Here is a 20,170-nt window from a genome sequence, read left to right on the forward strand (position 1 = left end):
GCAAGTCACAGCATCCAATACCCTTTGGCCTGCCATGCGCACACTGGGCAGTGTCTGTACCATTGCTCATCCAATGCACACATCAGTTATGATTTGCTTGGTTCAATGGTAGTGGTGCTGGCAGAGCAGATTTCAATATAAATGCACAAGTGTGTCTCATCTCATTTACCCACTTGTCATGAAGAAACTACAACTTTGGCCGTAACCTCCGAAAATAACCCAGAACACATAATTTCATACAGGAGATGTTTTACAGGAAGTGGGAGGCAGGAAATACATCACAGGAAATAGTTGGCAGCCATTTTGTATTCATCCCGATCCATCCACAATCAGTAATCAAATCCACTACCATCCTGCTGTTCTGTTGTAGAAAAAACTGAAATGACAGTCCAGCTGAGCATCATGTTTAGGTAACAAAAGGGGGAACAGACCATTTATTAACATTTCTGTACGGACGGGGGGGGCTGACACAACATAAAACCCCTGTTTCATTTCCTCCTACTTTGCATTATGGTACATGCAGTCCATATTGAGTGCTCATTATCAGAGTTGTGTGATGTGTTATGTAACATTGGGGTGGAGCAGTACGGATATATCACAGACACATGGGGGAAGATTTACATGCCCCTTATGCCACATTTGCGCCGCTGTAGTGTCACTTTTGTGATGCAGTGGTGGTGCAAAGCCAGCGCCTTGCTGCAGGGTATTTGGGAGATGCGTCACGTTGTAAAGCCCTGAGCCACATGTGGGCGTTCCGGCGCAAGGGGCGTTCCGGCACAGGAACGCCTCCTAAAAGTGGCTGAGTGAAATCTACAAGATTTCACTCAGTCACTTTAAAGCCATGCTGCGTCAAAACCCTGCACCTGCTTGAAGCAGGCAAAAGGATTGACGCAGCATGTTAGGCATAGGGGCACCCCAAGCCTTGCTGGAGCTACGTCGCACTTGTGACGCAACTCCAGCATTGCGTCACCTTTATGGCAGCATATGCGTCACATATCTGTATGTTCTTGCCCCATGGTGTGCCGCGTTGTAAATGTGGCACATCCATAGTGGCGCTAGAGGTGTCTGCTGTGACGCACAATAACTGGCACATCCCTGCTGATATGCAGGGATGCGCGAGTTATTGTAAATCTGCCCCATGGTGCCTGATTCACCCATGACATCATCACTCACGTACTGGGTCCATCATTTGTGGGGGAGTCAAAACTGTTGAGGGCACAGGCCTGAGTATGCAATGGTTATGGCCTTTTGTGATTAAGTGACCCATCCTCATGAGGTCCAGGTAGGTCTCTCAAGACATGTATTGTTTGTCATCTGCATGAATAGTTGTTTTTAGGGACATTCACTACACTGATCGCTGATATGGGCACATGACCTGAGGCACGCTCCACCTTTTGACTACTGTCAGCAGCTGTGATTTACATGCAGTTAGTTTGGCTTGCAAAGTCGTCTTGGGATGGAATTTATTAACACAGTCATGTCTGTCCAAGTTTCATCATTGACAACAGACAGTAAACCACATTTTGTCCATGACACTACAGGTTGCTCATGTGAAAAACGTGGCAACGAGCTGACCACAGACTTGCATGCCCTGACCTCGGTTATGTGCAATGGCCCGGTATCCCAGATTCAGAGCTAGCCGTGGTACCAGAGGTATGTGTAAGCCATGCATTAAAGCAATGTTGTGCAAAACACAACAGGCTAATATGATCTTGCACATGACTTCAGGGGCGGTACAGCAGCACACCCCCTGTACGGCCGAGACATCTGAATCGCGACTTCAACAGACCAAAAGTGCACTCTATGAGCCCGGTTTCCCAGATTCAGAGCTAGCCGCGGTTCCAGAGGTATGTGTAAGCCATGCATTAAAGCAATGTTGTGCAAAACACAACAGGCTAATATGATCTTGCACATGACTTCTGGGGGGTACAGCAGCACACCCCCTGTACGGTCGAGACATCTGAATCGCGACTTCAACAGACCAAAAGTGCACTCTATGATGGCTCGAGTCCGTATGTGTGCTCTATTGTACCTATGCTGAAGTACAGTGTTTGCACGCCTGTAAGGGGTGAGGAGATGTGGGGAGAGTGCATACCCAGCGTCGCCTGAGGAGTGAAGAAAGGGCAATTGGTTACATTTCCGTCTTTGATTGGCACAGGACATGATCTATACTTTAGTACATGCAGTGTCTGTTGGGCCATGATTCTTATTGTACAATGGTTAATATTGGGGGGCATTCAGACATTTCAATGAAACATATCACTCATTTTTAGTGCTTGGTACTTTCCCAGAAGCTACATGTTGCCAAATTCTCCAGCAGCCATCCGCCGGGCAAGAGGTGACATGCGGAATATGAAGCTGTCATGGTACTGCCTGGGAACACTGCATGCACATTAATGAACCTCCCACTGGCATCACAGACAGCTTGCACATTGATGGAATACCATTGGTGTCTGTTGCAGAAGATGTGTGCAAAGTGGCGCAGTGGCTGAAGGGCCACATGGGTACAATCAATTGCACCCAGCACCAGTGGGAATTGTGCAAGGAGATAGAAATCTCTTGCTGCCCTTTGTCTCATGGCCAGTGTATGTGGCATTTGTATGTGGTTGTAGGCTCTAGCAGTGATGCATCTCAGTACCTGATGCAGGCACCGCGACTGGCTCGCCGGGGAAATGCCCACATGGTCACTGGAGACCCTTTGGAAAGACCCAGTGGCAAAGAAATGGAGAGCAGAAAGGATCTTGAGATATGCTGGTATTGCATGTGAGCAGCAGGTCACAGAGTCAAGTTCCTGCTCCCACTCACATAACATCTCCAAGATGACTTCTGGAGGGAAATGGTACCTGGTCCTTACATCTTGGCTGGACATTCCAAATAGGTTGATCCTCTGTCTGAAGATCCTCTCTGCTCTCCTCCTCCTCCTCAAGTAGTTTGCAAGGGGCAGTGCTTCAACCACATTCAGTGACATATTGAAAGGGGTTGTGTGTGTCTGCTCTGCATTTATACATGCTGCAGGGCTAGGATTGGCTGCAGTGTGTTAGCCGATCCATGGTGGGGGATGGTATGCACTTGGACAGGTGTTGAGGTAACACTTAGGTTTTCTATATCATCTCATCTTACTTTATTGTCTATTTTGAGTTTCTTCCTGCTAAAAAAGATCCACCAATATTTCTCTTCAAGATTAAAATATTTGGCTATCTCTTTTGAATGTTCAAGTGGTATTTCTCACTATGGTAATAAAAGCAGAACATGCAGCAGTTAAGGGTTATTGGGTAGGCACTCAGGGGAAGCCAATTCAATATGTCAGCAAAAATGGTGCAGAGAAAATGAATCCGTTTACATCAAAGGAAACTTTAGGCCCCCAATTACAAGTGGTTTGGATTAAGAAGCCAGAATACCATCTAGCCAGAAAGAACGATTCCAGACATTATATCCACATTTAAATCCTGATGTTCTGAATATTGTTCCCTAGAATGTGAATTAACACATGAACTGGGAATTACCTGGCCCAAAACAGCATGTGGAGCCTCCCATCTGTGGATAAATCTGCTTCGATTCACCACCAGCTATTAGGAGGTGACAAATGCTTGCAGGACCAGGTCAGCCTTTGTGGGTGGGTAGGGCATCAGGGATTACATGCAATAGGTTCTGATGTTGTAGGAGGGGACCAGAGAATGGTGTGTATTCTTGGGGCTAAATTCCAAGAGTAAGCCAGGAGTTTTCCTGGTTTATTAATGAATAAGAGTAAGCTAGGAGTACTGCAAGAATATGTCATACCTACTCATAACAAATCTTTTGTGAATCAGGCCGTGTGTGAATTGAGCTTCATGAGACAGTTCACAAAAGATTTGCTGGCAATGGGTGAGACACACATGTAGTACCCCTATTGTACTCATGAATAGTAGCCATAAGGTAGATTGTTCCGAGCTTACACCTGCCTTGCTCACAGAATTCAAGAGTATGAATGAAAGACTTTTAGAGCGCGGACTTAGCCCAAGGGCATCAAGGCGCTAGCACAGATCAGCATGCAAGCAAAAACCAATTCCTACTCAAACCCGACTCTCAGGAAACAACCATGTCTTCAGGGCTTTATGAAAAATTGAGTGTACTCATTGCCCCGAGAGAAAGTCCGGGAAGGAGTTCCAAACATTCGCAACCGCAAATGAAAAGGCCCTCCCACCCCATCTCATCTTTTTGACCCTAGGAACAACAAGGAGGTTCTTTTTTGCTGACCTCAGGTCCCTAGAGAGCACATACTGTTGAAAGATGGTCTTTATGCCCGAAGGGCCCAGGCCATAGTATATGTTATGAGTAAGGCAGGGGGTTTTAAACACAATTTTTTGATCCACCGGGAGCTAGTGCAATGACCCAAGGGAAGACGAGACAGAAAGATGTTTTGGAAGGTCCATCACCAACCTGGCAGCGGCGCTTTGCACCAACTGCAGGCGGCGCAGCTGGCCTTTGTTGATGCCTAAATAGAGGGTGTTACAATAGTCCAATCTGGACAGTATTAATGCAACCACCACTCTCTTGCGCTCTTCAAGTGAAAGGAACTGAGAAATATTCCTTATGATCCTTATGATAATTTTCCTTATTTCCCTATAAGCCCAAATCAGGTGGCAACTGTCCTAAAAAACTGCAGATTCATAGATAGGGAGTCATCCACTACCACTCCCAGATTTTGCCCATGGGAGACAGGAGTTGGACAGGCGCCCAGGGAGTCAGGCCACCACTCCCTAGACCAGATGTCAGGCCTGTCTCCAAAAATCAGGACTTCCGTCTAATCGCCGTTCAATTTAAGATAGTTTTGTACCATCCACGATGAGACTGCTAACATGCAGTACTTAAAGTTCTGCGCGGAGTAAGCCGGGAGTACTAAAAAATTGAGCCATAGCAAAACCTTAGGAGATTGTGGCCTGTATCTTCCCCTCTGCATTGCCATTACACATAGAAAAGATCTGCAAAAGGTTAACTCACAGACACATTTTTCATCTTGGCTAGCTTTGTTGAAAGTGAAAAAATATATTGCTATGCAGTAAAAATGATCACACTATGCAGAGACAATCTTTGTGGTATTGAAATGGGAAAACTGCAAACTGCACAAATGAAAAGAATTGGACACTCTGTAAATCTTTGCAAGGTAAAAGCAGCACCCATATGTACTCTAACCCTTAAACCTGTTGTGCATCAAATGTCCTCTTTTGGCTGACACTTTTACCCTATTCATTGTTCTTTGTATGGTTTGTAAAATCAATATTACCCTCATAACTGAGACAAATCAATGACATGATTCGACCCTGTGCCTCATGGGAACAGTCCAGCCCGAACTGCCAAGCCCTGCCTTCCCTGGACCGGAATCAAGCATCCTAGGACCGATTTCTGGCATTTCAGCCATCTTCAGACCGGCTTGCTTGAATCCAGTGGCAAAGTGAGCAAGGGACTCACGTCTGAGCATTCCCTGCCAACGTATGGCGAACAAAGTGGTACAAAAGGCGGTGGTGATTACGGGGCATCTGAACCAATCAAACACTCACACCCAGTCAACAGAATAGGGTTTAATCCATTACCGTTCTTTAGCCCACTCTGCCACCCCAGTTCAGACATGGCCGTATGCAAATCAGTCTGACACTGTGCCTCATGGGAACAGTCCAGCCCGAACTGCCAAGCCATGCCTTCCCTGGACCGGAAACAAGCTTCCTAGGACCCTTTTGGGGCATTTCAACCGTCTTCAGCCAGGCTTGCTTGAATCCAGTGGCAAAGTGAGCAAGGGACTCACGTCTGAGCATACCCTGTCAACTTATGCCGAACAAAGCGGTACAAAAGGGGGTGGTGATGGACGGAGCATCTGAACCAATCAAACACTCCCACCCAGTCAAAAGATCTGGGTTTAATCCATCACCGTTCTTTAGCCCACTCTGCCATCCCAGTTCAGACATAGCCATATGCAAATCAGTCTGACCCTGTGCCTCATGGGAACAGTTCAGCCCGAATTGCCAAGCCATGCCTTCCCTGGACCGGAAACAAGCTTCCTAGGACCAGTTTCTGGCATTTCAGCCGTCTTCAGCCAGGCTTGCTTGAATCCAGTGGCAAAGTGAGCAAGGGACTCACGTCTGAGCATACCCTGCCAACTTATGGCGAACAAAGCGGTACAAAAGGGTGTGGTGATGGACGGAGCATCTGAACCAATCAAACACTCACACCCAGTCAAAAGATCTGGGTTTAATCCAACACCGTTCTTTAGCCCACTCTGCAACCCCAGTTCAGACATGGCCATATGCAAATAAGTCTGACCCTGTGCCTCATGGAAACAGTCCAGCCCGAACTGCCAAGCCATGCCTTCCCTGGAACAGAAACAACCTTCCTAGGACCCGTTTCTGGCATTTCAGCCAGGCTTGCTTGAATCCAGTGACAAAGTGAGCAAGGGACTCACGTCTGAGCATACCCTGCTACCTTATGGCGAACAAAGCAGTACCAAAATGGGTGGTGATGGACGGAGCATCTGAACCAATCAAACACTCACACCCAGTCAAAAGATCTGGGTTTAATCCATCACCGATCTTTAGCCCACTCTGCCACCCCAGTTCAGACATGGCCATATGCAAATCAGTCTGACCCTGTGCCTCATGGGAACAGTCAAGCCCAAACTGCCAAGCCATGCCTTCCCTGGACCGGAAACGAGCTTACTAGGACCGGTCTCTGGCCTTTCAGCCATCTTCAGCCAGGCTTGCTTGAATCCAGTGGCAAAGTGAGCAAGGGTCTCACGTCTGAGCATACCCTGCCAACCTATGGCGAACAAAGCGGTTCAAAAGGCGGTGGTGATGGACGGAGCATCTGAACCAATCAAACACTCACACCCAGTCAAAAGATCTGGGTGTATTCCATCACCGCTCTTTAGCCCACTCTGCCACCCCAGTTCAGACATGGCCACATGAAATCAGTCTAACCCTGTGCCTCATGGAAACAGTCCAGCCCGAACTGCCAAGCCATGCCTTCCCTGGACCAGAAACAAGCTTCCTAGGACCGGTCCCTGGCATTTCAGCCATCTTCAGCCAGGCATGCTTGAATCCAGTGGCAAAGTGAGCAAGGGACTCACGTCTGAGCATATCCTGCCAACTTATGGCGAACAAAGCGGTACAAAAGGCGGTGGTGATGGACGGAGCATCTGAACAAATCAACACTCACACCCAGTCAAAAGATCTGGGTTTAATCCATCACCGATCTGTAGCCCACTCTGCCACCCCAGTTCAGACATGGCCACATGAAATCAGTCTAACCCTGTGCCTCATGGAAACAGTCCAGCCCGAACTGCCAAGCCATGCCTTCCCTGGACCAGAAACAAGCTTCCTAGGACCGGTCCCTGGCATTTCAGCCATCTTCAGCCAGGCTTGCTTGAATCCAGTGGCAAAGTGAGCAAGGGACTCACGTCTGAGCATACCCTGCCAACTTATGGCGAACAAAGCGGTACAAAAGGGGGTGGTGATGGACGGAGCATCTGAACCAATCAAACTCCCACACCCAGTCAAAAGATCTGGGTTTAATCCATCACCGTTCTTTAGCCCACTCTGCCACCCCAGTTCAGACATGGCCATATGCAAATCAGTCTGACCCTGTGCCTCATGGGAACAGTCCAGCCCGAATTGCCAAGCCATGCCTTCCCTGGACCGGAAACAAGCTTCCTAGGACCCGTTTCTGGCATTTCAGCCGTCTTCAGCCAGGCTTGCTTGAATCCAGTGGCAAAGTGAGCAAGAGACTCACGTCTGAGCATACCCTGCCAACTTATGGCAAACAAAGCGGTACAAAAGAGGGTGGTGATGGACGGAGCATCTGAACCAATCCAACTCTCACACCCAGTCAAAAGATCTGGGTTTAATCCATCACCGTTCTTTAGCCCAATCTGCCACCCCAGTTCAGACATGGCCATATGCAAATCAGTCTGACCCTGTGCCTCATGGGAACAGTCCAGCCGGAATTGCCAAGCCATGCCTTCCCTGGACCGGAAACAAGCTTGCTAGGACCCGTTTCTGGCATTTCAGCCGTCTTCAGCCAGGCTTGCTTGAATCCAGTGGCAAAGTGAGCAAGGGACTCACGTCTGAGCATACCCTACCAACTTATGGCGAACAAAGCGGTACAAAAGGGGGTGGTGATGGACGGAGCATCTGAACCAATCAAACTCTCACACCCAGTCAAAAGATCTGGGTTTAATCCATCACCGTTCTTTAGCCCACTCTGCCATCCCAGTTCAGACATGGCCATATGCAAATCAGTCTGACCCTGTGCCTCAAGGGAACAGTCCAGCCCGAATTGTCAAGCCATGCCTTCCCTGGACCGGAAACAAGCTTCCTAGGACCTGTTTCTGGCATTTCAGCCGTCTTCAGCCAGGCTTGCTTGAATCCAGTGGCAAAGTGAGCAAGGGACTCACGTCTGAGCATACCCGTCCAACTTATGGCGAACAAAGCGGTACTAAAGGGGGTGGTGATGGACGGAGCATCTTAACCAATCAAACACTCGCACCCAGTCAAAAGATCTGGGTTTAATCCATCACCGCTCTTTAGCTCACTCTGCCACCCCAGTTCAGACATGGCCATATGCAAATCAGTCTGACCCTGTGCCTCATGGAAACAGTCCAGCCCGAACTGCCAAGCCATGCCTTCCCTGGACCAGAAACAAGCTTCCTAGGACCGGTCTCTGGCAGTTCAGCCATCTTCAGCCAGGCTTGCTTGAATCCAGTGGCAAAGTGAGCAAGAGACTCACGTCTGAGCATACCCTGCCAACTTATGGCAAACAAAGTGGTACAAAAGAGGGTGGTGATGGACAGAGCATCTGAACCAATCCAACTCTCACACCCAGTCAAAAGATCTGGGTTTAATCCATCACCGTAATTTAGCCCAATCTGCCACCCCAGTTCAGACATGGGCATATGCAAATCAGTCTGACCCTGTGCCTCATGGGAACAGTCCAGCCGGAATTGCAAAGCCAGGCCTTCCCTGGACCGGAAACAAGCTTGCTAGGACCCGTTTCTGGCATTTCAGCCGTCTTCAGCCAGGCTTGCTTGAATCCAGTGGCAAAGTGAGCAAGGGACTCACGTCTGAGCATACCCTGCCAACTTATGGTGAACAAAGCGGTACAAAAGGGGGTGGTGATGGACAGACCCTCTGAACCAATCAAACACTCACACCCAGTCAAAAGATCTGGGTTTAATCCATCACCGTTCTTTAGCTCACTCTGCCACCCCAGTTCAGACATGGCCATATGCATATCAGTCTGACCCCCTGACTCATGTGAACAGTCAAGCCTGAACTGCCAAGCCATGCCTTCCCTGGACCGGAAACAAGCTTCCTAGGACCCGTTTCCGGTTTTTCAGCCGTCTTCAGCCAGGCTTGATTAATTCTAGTGGCAAAGTGAGCAAGGGACTCACGTCTGAGCATACCCTGCCAACTTATGGCGAACAAAGCTGTACAAAAGGGGGGGTGATGGACGCAGCATCTGAACCAATCAAACACTCCCACCCAGTCAAAAGATCTGGGTTTAATCCATCACCTTTCTTTAGCCCACTCTGCCACCCCAGTTCAGACATAGCCATATGCAAATCAGTCTGACCCTCTGCCTCATGGGAACAGTCCAGCCCGAACTGCCAAGCCATGCCTTCCCTGGACCGGAAACATGCTTCCTAGGACCCGTTTCTGGCATTTCAGCCGTCTTCAGCCAGGCTTGCTTGAATCCAGTGGCAAAGTGAGCAAGGGACTAACGTCTGAGCATACCCTGCTAACTTATGGTGAACAAAGCGGTACAAAAATGGGTGGTGATGGACGGAGCTTCTGAACCAATCAAACACTCACACCCAGTCAAAAGATCTGGGTTTAATCCATCACCGATCTTTAGCCCACTCTGCCACCGCAGTTCAGACATGGCCATATGCAAATCAGTCTGACCCTGTGCCTCATGGGAACAGTCCAGCCGGAATTGCCAAGCCATGCCTTCCCTGGACCGGAAACAAGCTTGCTAGGACCCGTTTCTGGCATTTCAGCCGTCTTCAGCCAGGCTTGCTTGAATCCAGTGGCAAAGTGAGCAAGGAACTCACGTCTGAGCATACCCTACCAACTTATGGCGAACAAAGCGGTACAAAAGGGGGTGGTGATGGACGGAGCATCTGAACCAATCAAACTCTCACACCCAGTCAAAAGATCTGGGTTTAATCCATCACCGTTCTTTAGCCCACTCTGCCATCCCAGTTCAGACATGGCCATATGCAAATCAGTCTGACCCTGTGCCTCAAGGGAACAGTCCAGCCCGAATTGTCAAGCCATGCCTTCCCTGGACCGGAAACAAGCTTCCTAGGACCTGTTTCTGGCATTTCAGCCGTCTTCAGCCAGGCTTGCTTGAATCCAGTGGCAAAGTGAGCAAGGGACTCACGTCTGAGCATACCCGTCCAACTTATGGCGAACAAAGCGGTACTAAAGGGGGTGGTGATGGACGGAGCATCTTAACCAATCAAACACTCGCACCCAGTCAAAAGATCTGGGTTTAATCCATCACCGCTCTTTAGCTCACTCTGCCACCCCAGTTCAGACATGGCCATATGCAAATCAGTCTGACCCTGTGCCTCATGGAAACAGTCCAGCCCGAACTGCCAAGCCATGCCTTCCCTGGACCAGAAACAAGCTTCCTAGGACCGGTCTCTGGCAGTTCAGCCATCTTCAGCCAGGCTTGCTTGAATCCAGTGGCAAAGTGAGCAAGAGACTCACGTCTGAGCATACCCTGCCAACTTATGGCAAACAAAGTGGTACAAAAGAGGGTGGTGATGGACAGAGCATCTGAACCAATCCAACTCTCACACCCAGTCAAAAGATCTGGGTTTAATCCATCACCGTAATTTAGCCCAATCTGCCACCCCAGTTCAGACATGGGCATATGCAAATCAGTCTGACCCTGTGCCTCATGGGAACAGTCCAGCCGGAATTGCAAAGCCAGGCCTTCCCTGGACCGGAAACAAGCTTGCTAGGACCCGTTTCTGGCATTTCAGCCGTCTTCAGCCAGGCTTGCTTGAATCCAGTGGCAAAGTGAGCAAGGGACTCACGTCTGAGCATACCCTGCCAACTTATGGTGAACAAAGCGGTACAAAAGGGGGTGGTGATGGACAGACCCTCTGAACCAATCAAACACTCACACCCAGTCAAAAGATCTGGGTTTAATCCATCACCGTTCTTTAGCTCACTCTGCCACCCCAGTTCAGACATGGCCATATGCATATCAGTCTGACCCCCTGACTCATGTGAACAGTCAAGCCTGAACTGCCAAGCCATGCCTTCCCTGGACCGGAAACAAGCTTCCTAGGACCCGTTTCCGGTTTTTCAGCCGTCTTCAGCCAGGCTTGATTAATTCTAGTGGCAAAGTGAGCAAGGGACTCACGTCTGAGCATACCCTGCCAACTTATGGCGAACAAAGCTGTACAAAAGGGGGGGTGATGGACGCAGCATCTGAACCAATCAAACACTCCCACCCAGTCAAAAGATCTGGGTTTAATCCATCACCTTTCTTTAGCCCACTCTGCCACCCCAGTTCAGACATAGCCATATGCAAATCAGTCTGACCCTCTGCCTCATGGGAACAGTCCAGCCCGAACTGCCAAGCCATGCCTTCCCTGGACCGGAAACATGCTTCCTAGGACCCGTTTCTGGCATTTCAGCCGTCTTCAGCCAGGCTTGCTTGAATCCAGTGGCAAAGTGAGCAAGGGACTAACGTCTGAGCATACCCTGCTAACTTATGGTGAACAAAGCGGTACAAAAATGGGTGGTGATGGACGGAGCTTCTGAACCAATCAAACACTCACACCCAGTCAAAAGATCTGGGTTTAATCCATCACCGATCTTTAGCCCACTCTGCCACCGCAGTTCAGACATGGCCATATGCAAATCAGTCTGACCCTGTGCCTCATGGGAACAGTCCAGCCCGAACTGCCAAGCCATGCCTTCCCTGGACCGGAAACAAGCTTCCTAGGACCGGTCTCCGGCCTTTCAGCCATCTTCAGCCAGGCTTGCTTGAATCCAGTGGCAAAGTGAGCAAGGGACTCACGTCTTAGCATACCCTGCCACCTTATGGCGAACAAAGCGGTAGAAAAGGGGGTGGTGATGGACGGAGCATCTGAACCAATCAAACTCTCACACCCAGTCAAAAGATTTGGGTTTAATCCATCACCGTTCTTTAGCCCACTCTGCCACCCCAGTTCAGACATGGCCATATGCAAATCAGTCTGACCCTGTGCCTCATGGGAACAGTCAAGCCCGAACTTCCAAAATTGGGTAGGAAAGCGCCTGGGGAACTCATACAAATTTACAAAGCTAAATGCATTTTCACCACAATGTATGGTGCCGTGTTCTGGGGCTTTGTTGACACACATCCGATACAATTAGTGGAGAGCACTTTTTTAAGGTATATTTTGTCAGTCCCAGCCAGTACCTCCACATATGTTTGTCACGCTGAGCTGGGCCTCCCATATATCTCTGACCTAATAAAACTGGTACCTATTCTCCTCTGGCATAGGATCTGGTAAAAAAACAGACCAAGTTAAACAGGGAGATTCTACGAGACAGTTTGAACCTGGAAGGGGCCTTGAAGATAAGTTTGTGCAAAACTTTATGAGAGATTTAGGTCATCCGGAATATATCACTAACCCAAGCAATATACAGGTGATTACTAGAAAGAACCTAAGAAAGGAGGGTTTCCAGATGTTGGACATGTTAACCTCTTTAGTGCGGGCGGAATTCCGCCCTTACGCTGGGATTTACTCATTCCCATGTTTCATGACGAGCTGGGCTCGTCATGAGCGTGCGAGGAGGCTACCTCATGACGAGCCCAGCTCGTCATGAGCGTCGAAGGGGTTAAGATGGTCTGGGGAGGCTTTGAAGCCCAGTGTCCAGCAGCATCAGATAGTTCTAACTACTTTTAGTTTGCAGTCATATTTAGCATTTGTCCCTGGTGGATATGACAGGCAGCTACTAACTAGGTTTAGACTGGGGACTGTCCACAGATTTGCTTCCTTCACAAAAATGAATGATTGGATCCAAGAATTACAACTATGTCCTTGTGACAATCACTCTGTCCAATCTACTATCCATTTAGTTTTATTTTGTAAATTTTACATGGAGTTAAGAAAGGTGTGGCTGGTCCTCTTTTACAAGCTCTGGGGGTGACGCAATCTCGCCCGGCACTAATTAAGCTTCAATTTCTAGAAAATTAGCACATAGCCCGGAGGATATCCATGTTTCTGAAGAAGGTGCTTTGCCCAATGAAGAGTTTAGTGATATAAGGAGGGAGATAGTTTGGGCACACTGTCACTTTGACATTGTTTGTTTTTAATCATGCTGAATTTTATATAAATTGTTTGAATGTTTTTAACGTCTATTGTATTTTTATTCTCGTATAAATTGTAAAGTTCTGTATGTTTTTTATGTGCTTTTATGATTGTTAAAAAAGCAATCGAATAAAGCTTTCTTTGATTTGATTTGAGTAGTCAAGGCTTATTCCAAGAGATGGTGAAGTGATTTGAACTCAAATAGAGTATGAGCAGCTATCACACTCTAAAAGTTCAGTCTCTGTCAAAAGTTATATCCTCTAAGGTAGTCTAATTTAGAGCAGTGGTGGCTGGCACAGATCATGGGGGAGAGGGGGGCAGGAAGCATAGAAGTGTTTCAGTAAAAAAACATAAAGAAAATAACTTAACTTCTCGCCACTTCCTTGCCGCATCTCTCCTGGTAGTCCCTTGCTCGGGGTGGAAAAGATAGCACACCCAGGCTCCCAATGCAGCATTGTGATTGGTATGAGCACCATGGTTAGCAGTACACATAGAAAGAGAAAATCGCCTTTCAAGATTGTTTTTGTGCAGGAAGGTGTCCCTTCCTGACATAAACAATAGCCCCTGAGCAGGCAGTCACCCTTGCAAAATGGTGCAAGTGTGCCTGCACTCCAATTAGGCAGCTTTATTAGTGCCAGCGCTTGAGGAAACATAGGGGTGCTCCGTATTTTTGGTGTAACACTGTGCTCTGACATTGTGTTGTAAATATCCCCATTAGCTCCTCTACTTCCTAACAAAGGTCTTACCATGGCCTCGTATCCAGAAAGTGTCTTCGCGGATGCAATGTGTTTCCAAATGCACAAAGCGTCCGGTGAAGTGAAAACGGAAGTTTTCCACCCAAGAAAGCTCAGCTAGAAAGGGGAGAACCTAGAGCCCTTTCCAAAATGAACGCTTTCACAATAAATTAAAAAAAAATGATTCTAGCCCGATCAATCGTATTTATCTTGCAGAGAATTACCAGCTATTCCACTACAAAGCCTTTTCTGAAAAATAAAACAGTAATTTCCACATGCAGCAAATTAAGCATAATTACTTTCAGATGTGATTAATATACACATCTCATTAACACAACAGCACAAATAGCAAATTCTATAATATGAAAATATGTTTTTAGTATGACGATTTTAGTAATTATCATATGCAGTAATTTTGCCACATTTTAACTAATTCTTATCTTCACACTATTCAATCAATTTACAAACTCGTTTCCACCAGAAAGGCACCAAAAGCAACCATTAAAGTCTATGAACATAATGTATATCAAGTGCAGTCACTAAATCGACATTTTCTCATTTGGTAATTAGACTATGAACGTCAAATTAGTTCTTAATGAAACCCTAAATTACAGTCTTTGCGTGGGTTCAAAATATGCAGTCAATAGCCGGAACATTTTACAGCAGCAATAATCAATTTTTACTGTCTTCCTACACTCCCTCATATTAAATCAGAATTCTGCAATTAGAATACAGCTGTAATTAACAATTTACTCTACGCCTTCTTCAGTTTCTTTTATTTTATCCCCTCATCTTAGGTGGAATATAGTTTATACACGATGGCCAAAATCTCTCAAGGATATCAATATAATACAAATTGGCTGTCAATTTGCTATAAGGAGGAAATTCGAGGATATATTCCACCCTAAAAGGCCCATTAGTGGTATATCAAGTCTAGAATTTCTGAGGCAATTTATACATTGCAAGACCTAATTTGTTGTTTCCTTTTCTAGATGTAGATAAAACAATGCGCATTTGGAATACACTGAATGGAATATCACTTAACGGATTGCATCCATCACATAAAATACCCAATGTATGCATAATACATGTGTCTGCAAAATTCAGCAATGGCAATAATATATAGAATTATAGGTGGGTAACAGTAAATTATGGGGCTGTTTTTCACTGAGCGGTTATTGGACTTTGTCAGGTAGCATTTCCCAAAATGTTTTGCTTTTTCCTCTTACTTTTTGCTGGTTCTCGTGTGAAGCCTTAACGCTTTGGGCCCTTTCCCACTGTACTGCAATGAGAAAGTGCACCCACCCTTCCAACACATGTCACGAAGTGGTGAGGACATCTTTGTTAATATAGGTAAGGCCTGCTATTGCAGCCTGAGTGCGCACTACACCTTCGGTCTGGTTAACCTACGCGTCTGACCTGCTCTGGCAGGCTGGTGTGCACACTCGCATGGATTGCATTTTTCAATCATGTGTCCAATCTGCCACAGCAGATCTGTGAGAGCGCCTTTGCATGCATACTCCGACTGACCCATAGCAAACACGGTACATCCGGAGGAGGTTATTTTGCCCCCTCTAGGATGGAGGGTGGAGGGCTGTGCAGGCACCTAGGATTTTCGCAGCCCATGTAGGAAGGAAGGCCCTTAGGGTTCCCCTACCGAGGAGGCTTGCTCTTCTCCTAAGCTAACATGGGGATGGGAAAAGAAACCTGTGCACACACAAAAATACACAATTATAATAAATTCGTTGGTCTTAATTTCGCAACACCAAGACCAAAGAATTTATTATAAATGTGTATTTTTGTGTGTGCACAGGTTTCTTTTCTCACTAAATTACATGTAGGTGCTTTGCACATTACATTGTTCAAGGGGTTGTACAGGTCACCCCTGTTCCTAGTAGCACCACTCCAATATAATTATCATTTAGATCACACCAATAATCCGGTGGTGCGCAAAAATCTCCCTTCAGCTAAGTACCTGGCCCACTGTTCGTAACATGGGGATGGGGTCTCTGGTATCTCAAGCTGCAATAAGGGATTGCAGTGGCGCAGCCTCATGATATTTCCTATCAATGGATTTGCTATGCCAAACTCATTCCATTGGCAATGGTGGGATTCGCATATCTTGCGTGAAAATGCCACATATGGAAGGTGGACCTTTTTATGCATCCAACTCTTTGTGTTCAATGGTATAGGCTTACGGGCAGGGTGCATTGTAAGTATATGCCCTGGTGTGTGTGGCGTGTCATAATAGAAAACTACAGCCATTTTCGTTTGTCACTATTGCAAGGCTAACTGTTCCCCATAGGCAGTTTGATTATAACATCTTATAATCCTAACTGACACGGGGAACATGGGAGAAATTCGAATTTAGTATGTCTGAACTCAGAATGACAAAATACATCTTTTAGTGAAGTTGGTTTTAAGCTTCTGTGTTTGAAAAAAACACTTTTAGTAAGTAGGTATTTTATTGCCTAACCATCCAGACAGCCTCTGCTAGCTTGTGTATTGTGTGTCTGGTTTTGTGAGTGACTGGGGCTGGGGACTCCAGGAGACATGGTGAGTCAGCACAAGGCTGAATAGACATATCTGCATGCAGATGGGTGGGAGGAGTAGCACCGGGGTCTGAATAGGGCTGTGCCTGCCTTCCACAATGCTGGCTCCACCTCCTGTGGTGTGTCTGATGTCCCTGTCCCACACTGTCAAAGGAAAGAAGAGGTCCTGTAAACAAAGTGCTCCAGGACTGCAAAGAACTGGTTCAGACAAAGTACGGCCCCCTCTGCCTTCAGAGGACAAATGATTTGCTAGTATAAATAGAAACTTTAGATCACTTCTGAAACAACAAGATGAACCTCTGCCAAGGAGAAGAACCAAGGAAGCTGTAGGAGTTGGACTGCCCCCCTGCCAGTGTGCTGTGTTGCTGGGTTGGCTTACAGTGGTGTCTTCAGTGCTAAGGTGAGGAGAAGGAACTTCTAAAGGACATTAATCATCTTGCAGAATATTACTTCAAAGTCTTGATTTGAGCTTGCCTCCTGACCGAAGTCCCAAGGATACCAGACTTCACCCCTTCTGTTTGCCTGCATCTAGAACTTCCAGTTCTAGCTGCTACAGAAGGAATCCTGCAACACTGATGCAGGCAGGCGTCGCCGTCATCTGCATCAAAGCCGTGAACGCTGCTCCGACTTGCAACGTAGGCCCGATGCCGGCCACTGTGCCACATCAACGCCAGCGAAAGACATCGTAAGCCTGCCATAGCCATGAGCTCTGCTCCGACTTGGGACGCCAGCCCAATGCCTGCTTCTGTGCCGCATCGACTCCGAAGCCAACTTCATCTCTGAGCCGTTTGTCGACGTGGGTGCTCAAGAATACATTTAAATCGAGACCTCGTACGGAACGATGGTTTCTGCGCCGTCGTGACGTCACCTCCTCTCTGGTCAGGAACCGACACCTCCCCTGCCTGCGCAAGTATCCAGGTGCCAACGCATCATCTTTCCCGAAGCAAGGAACCAACGCTGCAACGTGCCAACAACGCCGCACCTTCCCGACGCTGTGAGCTGTCTTTGTTTTCGCTTCTCCAAGGTACTGTTCTTTGTGGGTCTGTTTTGACTCCGAGCCCGACGCTGCGCACCTCATGGTCGGCGCCGTACTTTGGGATTTCTTTGACCTTGACAACGTGGTAACTTTTGTTGAGGTTATCTGTTGCTAAAGACTGCTTTTAAGTGAATAACCTATTTTTTAACTATTGCTACCATCTTGAAGAATTATCATTGCTTACAGTATTGTGGATTTTTTTCGTTTGTGGTCTTGTGTTAAGTCTATATAAAAATACCTATTTTTATAAAACCCTGTGTTGTGTCCATCTGTAGTGTTTTCATTGTATTACTGTATGTGTTCACAAATGCTTAAGATACTGCCTCTGAGATAAGCCTGACTGCTCGTGCCAAGCTACCAAGGTGGTGAGCAGGGGTTAACCAGTAGTGTAATCCCCTTTCCCTGACTTAGAAGCTAGGGTCCCTATTTGGTCAAAGGTGTATACCATTGCCAACTAGAGACCCCCAGTTCTAACACTGCTGCTATTTTCAGTGGGCTGTGTAGTGATTTCCAGGATGTTGGTACTGCCAACTCTCCTGTAACTCTTCTCTACACTCAAAATGTACCTTCTGAAGGGTTCTTCCGGGACCTCAACATGCACTTTTCAAATCTTGTCTGGGGTACCAGTAAGAGGAGGGCAACACTAAACAAGCTGCATATTTTAATATGTCCCGGAGGACTTGGGGCTCCCAGTTTTGAGTTGTAATATGTCACTGTGCAGCTGCAATGTGTGATGAAATGGATGAGCAACGATCTGGTCTCAGAGAAAGATGAGATGCTTGTCTACAAAGCAGGTGCAGACATTCTGGGTAAGCTCATGACTCCAGTGAGAGGATGCTTGAACTACCTAAGTTGGGGGGAGTGGCTCGATGCTGTTGACAGCCCTGCATTCAGCCAAAAGGTTGCACATGTCCCTGTGCCCCAGGTGTCCCTCTGGGGCCTATCCTAAGGCTTGGATCCTTGACATTGGTACACAATAAAAGACCCTTGGAGGAGGCTGACATAATGATGCTAGGGAATCCTTGGGTTCGACTAACACTAAATAGAAGGGTGGAACAGCGAGTTTGGTGAAGCGGAAGCATCGCAGTGTAATTGTGGTGCTACCATCCCATCAAACTCTAGTTGAGGCCTTTCGTTTCATCTCTGTCAGTGCTCCTGGTGCCTTGAGCCTGCCAGCATGAGGTATATATTCCTAAAACCTATCGAGGATGATCTGATAAACAGCAAAGCATTATTTTTTCGAGAATAGGACAGGCTGGAGTTTGTTTAGGCACAGTCGGCTGATGTCAGAGGAACCAAAAAGGCACTGCAACCTCTCCACCTCTGTAGGTAAAATATATACAATTTTGCATTTAGAAAAAACTACAGACTTGTAAGTATATACACATACATCAGAGTTTGAAAGTGCCAAATAAATGTCAACAACTCAGGCATTACAAATGTTCTCTTAATGTTATCAAGACCTCTTTAATTCCAAATTCTATTTCTCAGGCCTCCAGCTTCTCAACAGCTCTTTCTAGTCAGTCTCCAGTCTTACCAATCTGCCCTATGCCAAAATGAGTATTCCCTGGGCGAATCAGTTTAGGAAAATGTGTGAAGAACTAGAGATCAAGGGAATTGATATTTGAATTGGCCAGCTTCTGCTTTCATCCTCAATAAATAAGGAAGAGGAGAAAGTGTATTCCTGATTACGACTCTAACATCAGGCTCCCCAGATGATGTATGTTCAGTTAGGACTCCAAAAGTGCTACACCTGCTTTTAACTTTATAATTAACATCTGTTTGATCTGTCACTGTCGCTAGCAGATGGAGGAAAGTGGTCGTCAACCCCTTTTAAAGGGGTCAAAGAGGGCACCGGAGCAAAAGCTAACTATATTCGCCTCTTTGATTTGCAACAGTCACTAAAATGAGTGATATGGTCTGGCTCCCCAGCCTCCTATAGTCTCGCGAAAAAAAACAGTTACCAGATGCTAGCCAGATGAGTTTTATATCTGGTTTAGGCACTGAGATAGCCATTGCGGTTGTACTGAATTATGTCAGACAAGATTACAATTATGACATTTCCACCTGCTACATCCTACTGTTGCAGTTGTGCCTTCCTGTTACCCCCAAATAAAGATTTTGAAAAAGAAACATCTTTTTATTCTATGCCATAAAACACTTGGATTATTGATACCATAATTTCTAAATTGAGTCAGCTATTTAAAAGGTTCAAGGGATTCAGAAAATGCCAGTATGAATTCTCACAAAGTTTATTTTCTTTTGTTGCTTCCTCTGTTTCGAATGCACTGTGTCATTGCAGTCACAAAATAGAGGACCATTCTGTGTTTAGGAAGGCTCTACAAATTCATCTTATCTTCAAATTGTTTCTGATATTGGTGGTTCAGCGCAAAGGTGCCTGAGGGCATTTGTTGCAATTTTTAGGATAACAACTTAGCTGATATCTTGAAGGCAAAGGTTTTAAATATATTTTTAGGGAGCCCTCAGGCATTAAGCGCAG

The sequence above is a fragment of the Lissotriton helveticus genome, chromosome 8 (assembly GCF_964261635.1).
Source record: "Lissotriton helveticus chromosome 8, aLisHel1.1, whole genome shotgun sequence".
Lineage (NCBI taxonomy): Eukaryota > Metazoa > Chordata > Amphibia > Caudata > Salamandridae > Lissotriton > Lissotriton helveticus.